We start from the raw sequence: 9,780 nt of genomic DNA, 5'->3' as shown, positions 1-9,780 counted from the left end.
ATCCGAAAATTCCAACGGTGTTAGAAAGAGTACATGTCTGGCTCTCGTATGAACTAGGATTATAGACTTCGCTCTAAAATTAACAAAATGGTGGACCATTGAAAAAATATTTTTGAAAAATCGCTGATTTTTTACCAAAAAACAAGTTAAAAAATAAGGAAGATCTTCACCGATTGACTTTATCCTAGTTCATACGAGAGCTATACACTCCCAGAGAAACGTTGCAAAATTTGGAACCGATTGGATTATTAGTTTTTGAGTTATCGTGCCCGCCATTCGCAAAAAAATGTTTAGAGAAAAACGCGTTTAAAGTTTGAGAAGCCCTTCAGCCGTCACTTGATGCTGACACAATAAATCGGATATATCTTCAACAGTTCTTGAGATTTTCAATTGAAATTTTGTAGAGACATTCTTTAATCAGTGTAGATTCGAATTATATCAACAAAAATTTTGACCCCGAGAATGGGGGGGGTCCCCTTAAATCGGAACCATTTACATTAAATCTGAACCGATTTTCAGGAAACTTTACACACAACATTCTAGACCTAATTCAGTTCACTATGCCAAATTTCGTGCAAATCGAAAGATATATAGGGACTTTGGTACACCATTTATAGTAAATCGGACAAAAATATATATTGGACCTATAAATAAATATGAACCGATTTTCACGAAACTTTACAAACATTATTCTAGACTTTCTTCAATACGCTATGTCAAATTTCGTGCAAATCGAAAGACATATAGGGACTTTGGTACACCATTTACCTTAAATCGATAGGAAATGTATATGGGAGCTATATATAAATCTGAACCGATTTTTACCAATTTCAATAAGGTTCGTCTTTGGATCAAATAAAGACATATGCCAATTTTCATCAAATTCGGATCATAAACGCGACATGTACTTTGCCTACAATTTAACATGGACAGACAGACGGACATGCATAAATCGACTTAGAAAGTGATTCTATGCATATTCTCAAAAGGAACCATATATCTATCTCGTTTCCAAAGACATAATACCCTGCACCACAGTGTGGTGAAGGGCATAAAAACTGTATTTGTTTTAAAAATTTTAGTAAAAATAACACAATTTCTTAAAGGAAATTGCTATTTGCTGATATGGTGGAGAATATTTAGGAATATTTATCCAAGTTTTTATAGAGCAAGGATTGTTTAAAAAATATTTTTTTTCAACTGCTAATAGATGGATGGTCCTTAAAAAATATGCTTTAAAAAAAATACGACCGAGGATTTTTCAATTGACTTTTAAATCTAACTAATGGCGCCCAACAATGAAATACATATGCCACCCAACAGTAAAATGCCCATAACAAATAATATTTCTTAGAAGATGACTTAGTAAGTTAGGATTCTCACAATTTCAAATTAGAGTATACTAAAGACCTTATCAAGGCGCATTAAAGCCTGAACACCACATCTAGGACTTCTATTGTCTGAATACCTTCACTAGGTGTCCTATATCGTGTATATATTATTTCTATGTCCTAAGAAAAAATATAACTTAAACCAATCCCATCTAAAAAAAAAATTCTTGTATATTGTACTAAAAAAAAGATCGATTTTGTTCCAATTGACTTGTTTTTTAACTAATGGCGCCAAACATTAAAATGCCCATAACGAGTAATATTTCTTTGCAGATGTCTTAGGAAGGCAGTATTCCCAGAAACTGGATTATAATCAAAATTTCAAGATAATTTATCCTGTAAAGACCTTTTCAAGGTCCTTTAAAGTCTTAAGACTTCCTCTAAGTCTTCTACTGAATACCACCTCTAGTTCGTCTATTGCCTGTATACCTAGGTTTCCTATATCCTAAATACGATCTCTAGGACATTGAAAATAAGAAAAAATGTACTCAATCCTCCCTGAAAAAGTATTTTGTATGGATGGCCCTTGAAAAAATATTATTTAAAACATCCGACCTATTGTTTTTTAATTGACTTGTTAATTGAACAAATGGCGCCCAACAATGAAATACATATAACGGTTATGGTTTCTTGGTGGATGCCATACGAAGGCACAATCCTCAGCAATTTGCTTATAAAATTAAAATTTCAGATTAGAGTATATGTCGTTATATATGTCGTCTCGTAAAAGTGCGGCAGATTAGGTTATTTTAATTTTCATATTAATAATTAACATTAATTCAATTTAATTTTTTATAATAAGGACCTGTATTGGACTTTCGAAAGTATTTTGTGTGTCTGTACAGAATTCTTTCAATTGTTTAAAAATCTTGTTTGTGGAATTTTTTATAGTGTCATTTCCACATCTGAACATTACACACCCCTACCATGAAATTTTTATAAAATTTGTTGTCATTTAATTTAATTGAAACATATAAAAAAGTAACAACAACAACAACAGCAATGTCCTTTAAATCACTTGTCACATACAAATATACAATTTTTGTTAACTGATTTTCATGGCAAACATAAAAAAGGACATCAACAGCTAACGAATGAAAACAATAACAACAACAACAGCAGAAGAGACATCAATATAAAAAACCTTATTTGTAATTTAATCAGACCACAATGCAAATGAGTAGTACTTAAAGAGTACTTGGCTCCTCGACAATGGTGAATCGGTGGTGGGTGGTTGATGGTCTACTCTGTACGGTGGATAAGCATTGTTGTGTCTGGTTCGATATATTTTTGTAATTAACGCCCAGAGATATTTAAAATATGCCAAAATGACAATGAATGTTCTGAGGGTCCCTACCGGATTTTTTTTATCATTTTTTGCTGCTTTGCTGCACAGGGAAAGTATTTAAAAAATATAAATAACATCGATAACAACAACAACAGCAGCAATACTGTGGACATCAATGACAACAAATTGATAATAATTCATCGTATCGTCGTACATTTATCGCGCAACAACAACAACGTCAATTCGAAACACAACAAAATTGTCAACAACAATAACATCCGGTACAGAATCAGTGGTGCATTGATGCAGCAATCGAGGAAGCAATCCGCTACATAACACAGCTACCAATAACAACAATTGCTCGACAATTGTAGCAGGACAATGACAGATATCGTGTTGCCGCTGGCAACAGAACACAATCAAGTTGTGTTCTCTGGCCGGCCAGTCGGCCGCTATGAAATGTCCTTAAAACCACAATTACAAGGTGAAATGAGTCGGCAATGTACAGGAAATACGGTGAGAAAAGTTATTGCAACAGCGGCACAGTGATTCTGAAATCTTTTACACCTTTTTTTCTAAAAAAAAATATCCTATATACAGAAGGCCTATAATAGTTATTTTATAGACCTAAGACCACTTGTATGCCTTTTAAACACAAAAAACCGTCTGTAGGTCTTCTATGCACAAAATAACTTTTGTAGTTCTTCTATGGACAGAGGGCATACTGTAAATCTCCTAGGGACAGAGTATATTCTCTAGGACTTCTATAGACTGGAGACATCCTCTAGGTTTCCTATAACCTGAACACCTTCTCTAGGTCATCTATAGCCAAAAGTTCTTCACTGGATCTTCTGTAGACTAAAGATCTTCTAAGACCTGGGGACTTTCACTAGGTCTTCTATAGCTTGAATATCTTCTGTAGGCCTTCTATGACCTAAAGGCCTTCTTTAGTTCTTTTATAACGTGAAGACCTTCTCTGATCTAATATAGCCAGAATACCTTTCCTATGGTTCTATAGCCTGAAGATCATATATAGGTCTTCTATAACCTAAACACTTTCTCTAAGTCTTCTATAGCCACAATTCCTTTGTTAGGTCTTCTCCAACCTAAATACCTTCTCTAAAGACAATCTCTATGTCTTCTATAGCCTAAGGATCTACTAAGTGCTGAAGACCTACTCTAGGTCTTCTATAGCCTGAAGTTCTTCTGTAAGTCTTCTAAAGTCTAAAGACCTCCTTTAGGTATTTTATAACGTGAGGACCTTATCTGATAAAACTTAGTCTTCTACAGCCAGAATACCTTCTCTAGGACTTCTTTACTAGGTCTTCTATTGCCTGAATACCTTATTTAAGTCTATTATAGCCTGAAGACTTTATTTAGGACTTTTATAGATTGAAAACCTTATCTAGGCCTAAAGTCCCTTTCTAAGACCCCTGTATCCGAAGATCTCTTCTAGGTATTTTATAGCCTGAATACCTCCCGTAAGTCTTCTATAATTTGAAGACCATATTTTGGTCCTCTATAAAAAACATATTCTTTAAAACATCCACGCCTTCTATAGTCCTTCAGAAAATATTCTTTAAATAGTCCTTGAAAAAATATTATATAAGTAGTCCTTGAAAAAATGTTCTTTAAAAAATCCACGCCTTTTATAGTCCTTGAGAAAATATTTTTTAATAGTCCTTGAAAAAATATTCTTTGAACAGTCCTTGAAAAAATGTTCTTTAAAAAATCCACGCTCTCTATAGTCCTTGAGAAAATATTCTTTAAATAGTCCTTGAAAAAATATTCTTTTAAAAATCCACGCCTTCAATAGTCCTTGAGAAAATATTCTTCAAATAGTCCTTGAAAAAATATTATTTAAATAGTCCTTGAAAAAATATTCTTTAAATAGTCCTTGAAAAAATATTCTTTAAAAAATCCACGCCTTCAATAGTCCTTGAGAAAATATTCTTTAAATAGTCCTTGAAAAAATATTCTTTAAATAGTCCTTGAAAAAATATTCTTTTAAAAATCCACGCCTTCAATAGTCCTTTAGAAAATATTTTTTAAATAGTCCTTGAAAAAATATTCTTTAAATAGTCCTTGTAAAAATATTCTTTAAAAAATTCACGACTTCTATAGTCCTTGAAAAAATATTTTTTAAATAGTCCTTGAAAAAATATTCTTTAAATAGTCCTTGAAAAAATATTCATTAAAAAATACACGCCTTCTTTAGTCCTTCAAAAAATACTCTTTAAATAGTCCTTGAAAAAATATTCTTTAAAAAATCCAATAATCCTTGAAAAACTATTCTTTAAATAGTCCTTGAAAAAATATTCTTTAAAAATCCAAGCCTTCTATAGCCTTGAGAAAATATTCTTTAAAAAAAAACAACCCCTTCTATAGTCCTTGAGAAAATATTCTTTAAATAGTCCTTGAAAAAATATTCTTTAAATAGTCCTTGAGAAAATATTCTTTAAAAAATCCACGCCATCAAAAGTCCTTAAGAAAATATTCTTTAAAAAATCCTCGACTTCAAAAGTCCTTGAGAAAACATTCTTTCAAAAATCCACGCCTCTTATAGTTTATAAAAAATATCCTTTCAAACATCCACACATCTTATAGTCCTTGAAAAATATTCTTTAAATACTCCACGCCTCTTATAGTCCTTGATAAAATATTCTTTAACAAATTTAATCCTTTTCTGGTTTCATTTTTTCAAAACCACTGTCCAGCACAAAAACTCCCGACCATAGGTGTATTGATTAACGCTTTCATTTACGCTTCTCTTCTGTGATTATGGCAATGCAATCAGTTAAAGGATATTGTCGGTATCGGCAATAGACACGAACACAAATAAACTGACAGACGACAACAGCAGCTAACAAGCGAGCGAAACCATTAAATGATATTCCATTCGATGGGATTGGGATTTTTTTATTAAAAAACCCATAAGGTAAATCACAACAGATATTGTCCCACCGAGTATATCCTTCGGCCTTATTGGCAGATTCTGTGTGTAAAAAATGCGAAATCTCTTCCATTTTAATTGTATACAAGTGCTAATTAAGTATTGTGAAGGGATATGCCGAACTCTTGTGTTGTAATGGATTGAAATTGCGAAAATTAAATTTTAACTTAAAATTAAAAAACAACAGGTCCTTGAATGGCGGGACATTTTCCAGGAGTCTCTTAAAGGTGGAATTCTGTTTTTTGGTCTTCATAGATCCATAAATAAATATCCTTCTACCTTTTTTATCAAAAAAAATGTAGAAGAGATATCCTAGAGATGCCCATAGGGCGATATCCCACTACAAGGCTTCTATCCTCCCTTCAAATGTGCGAATGATCTTCAAATATAACAAATTCCTCAACCCTCCAATCCCTATCAAATACTTTATTTACTTGTTATTTAAATCCCAACAAGTCAGGAATTTAAAACCCCCCAACATTTGTATTCCCATCTTCCACAAAAATAACAAAAACAAAAAAAATATTTTACTTCAGAGTGCTATAAATACTTCTGGATGAAATAACTTTACACCGACCAACACGGTCGGTCACATCGTTCATACAGCAATCAATTAATGAATGCCAACCGGGTACAGATTGCAATGTGTGGCATGCATCAGTTACACCTATAGTGGTGTCCTGCATATTTGTAAATAACAAAAAATAAATATCTGGAAAAAAGGATAGACAGGACAAACGTTGGATGGTTTTCTACATTTAAATATTTGTACATTGAAAGTGGTATTGAACTGAAAGGATGAGAAGAGTGGAAATTATTTTTTTACTGATACAAGTTAAGAATATGGGGAAATACGAATATATAAAATGTCACAATATTCCTAAATATGAAAAAATATTTTTTTTTAATCTTTTAAAAATGACTATAAGAGGCGTGGATTTTTTAAAGAACTTTTTTCAAGGAGGCGTGTAATTTGTAAAGAACTTTTTTCAAGGAGGCGTGTATTTTTTAAAGAATTTTTGCAAGGACTATAAGAGGCGTGGTTTTTTAAAGAACTGTTTTCAAGAACTATAAGAGGCGTGGTTTTTTAAAGAACTGTTTTCAAGGACTATAAGAGGCGTGGTTTTTTAAAGAACTGTTTTCAAGAACTATAAGAGGCGTGGTTTTTTAAAGAACCTTTTTCAAGGAGGCGTGTATTTTTTAAAGAACTTTTTTCAAGGAGGCGTGTATTTTTTAAAGAATTTTTTCAAGGAGGCGTGTATTTTTTAAAGAATTTTTTCAAGGAGGCTTGTATTTTTTAAAGAATTTTTTGCAAGAATTTTTTCAACGAGGCGTGTATTTTTAAAAATTTTTTTTAAGGACGTGTAAAGGAAGGCGTGGGTTTCTTAAAGAATATTTTTCAAGGACTATAAAAGGCGTGGATTTCTTAAAGAATATTTTTCAAGGACTATAAGAGGCGTGGATTTCTTAAAGAATATTTTTTCAAGGACTATGAGAGGCGTGGATCTTTTAAGGAATATTTTTTTAAGGACTATAAGAGGTGTGGATTTTTTAAAGAATATTTTTCAAAGGACTATAAAAGGCGTGGATGTTTTAAAGAATATTTTTCAAAGGACTACAAGAGGCGTGGTCCTCTTTTAAAGAATATTTTTTCAAATCCACTATTTAATAGGCGTGGATCCTTTGAAAAATATTTTTTAAAACTATCAGGTGTGGATTTTTTAAAGAATATCTTTCAAGCCTTTTATAGTCCTTTGAAAAATATTCTTTAAAACATCCACGCCTTTAATAGTCCTTTGAAAAGTATTCTTTAAAACATCCACTCCTTTTATAGTCCCTTGAAAATACTCTTTATAACATCCACGCCTTTTATAGTCCTTTGAAAAATATTCTTTAAAACATCCACTCCTTTTATAGTCCTTTGAAAAATATTCTTTAAAACATCCACTCCTTTTATAGTCCCTTGAAAATACTCTTTATAACATCCACGCCTTTTATAGTCCTTTGAAAAATATTCTTTAAAAATCCACGCTTTTTATAGTCCTTTGAAAATTATTTTTAAAACATTAAAAGGCGTGGATGTTTTTGAAAAATATTTTTCAAAGGACTATAAACGGCTGTGGATATTTTTCAAAAATAAAAGGCGTATTTTTAAAGAACTTTTTCAAAGGACTCTAAAAGGCGTGGATGTTTTAAAGAATATTTTTCAAGGACTATGCGAGCAATAAGCGTGGATTTTTTAAAGAATATTTTTCAAGGACTATCAGAGCAATAAGCGTGGATGTTTTAAAGAATATTTTTCAAAGGACTATAAAAGGCGTGGATGTTTTAAAGAATATTTTTCAAAGGACTATAAAAGGCGTGGATGTTTTAAAGAATATTTTTCAAAGGACTATAAAAGGCGTGGATGTTTTAAGGAATATTTTTTCAAAATACAAAATCCACGAAAATAACTTCCGTAATGTTTCTTGAAGATCCCAGTAGGACAGGTAGTTTTCTGAAGGTCATATATAGTCATAATACCTTCTATAGGTCATAAATATACCGAAAATCTTCTTCAGATAGAGGGTTCGCTTTTTCTGTTTGAAGAATATTCTTCACAAAAGATCTTCAGACCTATTTGTAGCCCCTCAACCTACAAGTGACCTACAGAACTTTTTTACCACATTTAAGAATTACAAATGACTTCTGCTATAGAAAACTGTGCAAGATCTTCTGGCGATAGAAGATATACAGCAGTATTCTATTTATAAAAGAGAGAAAAAAATTCAGAAGGTCATCTGTAATTGCACTATATAAAAAATTCGTATGTTAACGTCTTTTAGCATAAGATAAGGTTTTCTGTCTTTGAACGACTTTTTAGCCTATAGAAAATCTACAAAGCATAGAAGCCCCAAGGGAAGTTGGTGATCTTCAGAATGTCTTCGGATACTATACAAACCATTGCCCACAAAAGGCCTTCCGTCAATAGACTATCTACCGAATATATTCTGCCTATAAAACACCTTCCGACCATAACTCACATACAGAAGAACTTCTATTCGTAAAGAATCCACAGGCTATTCTTTGTCTATAGAAGATCAATCGAAGGTTTTAGTCTACAGAAGGACTTATGAACGTTATTTTAACATCTATAGACGCATTGAAGGTTCAGACGATATTTTGCCTATGGAAAACCGTCTGTAGATTCTGTCTATATTATTTTTTAGGCGGTGTGAACCATTTCTAATTTGTATGCTTTAAAATATCCAAAAAAAAAGTCTTAAGACCCATACATATTCTTCTGTGTATAGAAATCCAAAGAAAATCTTCGGCCAATAGAAGAGTTACCAAAGACATTTGATGTATTAAAATTACTGGTCAAAACACGAGGGTACTGCTTGCAAAACATTAAAAGTGTTCAGCCTTTCGCCTCCAAGAATCGAGAATTCCAAATTACAGTCTGAAAACACGTGATATATTTACCAACTCCTTGACTTGTTTTGAAGCAAATGACAAAACGGACAGTATTTAAAAATTGTCGGATCCATATATTTAGTGTATTCTTAAAGATTATCTACCTTATATAGCCCACTAATACATATTACATTCATTGAATACCTTCGAAACGACTGATTTCAAGTTCTTCTCATTAATATCGCAGAGGTTATTTTTACCACATACATTTTCCATCTGTGACCAGTCTCAGTTTGTATAAACGCAATTTATTCAAATTTGTAATTTAAATGTATTTTTTCACAACTGAATAAAAGTTACAAAATAACATTGCCAACTACAAATAACCTTCGAAATATATTTCATCTGACACACCCTGTTTTATTGTTGTTCCTAACAGCAATGTCGCATTGCCAACCACTACTGCTCTATTAGATATTTAGTCTTATGAAACACCCTGTTTTGTTTCAGATTTAAATTCAAATTTTCTATTTAGGCCATAGCTCTAATAACAGAAGACGAATTCCTACAAATACGAAGCAAATTTTAATAGGCGAACAATTTTAGATTTTTCCTGAAATTTTTGAAAAGTTTTACCACTTTTTGAGTACGGAAACAGACTAATAACTTCACAAATAAACTGACAGACAACAACATCAGCTAACAATCAAGCGAAACCATTAAATAATATGCCATTGGATGGGACTGGGAAT

Source organism: Musca vetustissima, unplaced genomic scaffold (assembly GCF_032173495.1).
Source record: "Musca vetustissima isolate MV318-11 ecotype Yass unplaced genomic scaffold, APGP_CSIRO_Mvet_v1 utg13556, whole genome shotgun sequence".
NCBI classification, from domain to species: Eukaryota; Metazoa; Arthropoda; class Insecta; order Diptera; family Muscidae; genus Musca; species Musca vetustissima.
The sequence above is the reverse complement of the archived record's forward strand: the minus strand, read 5'-3'. Positions refer to the sequence as shown.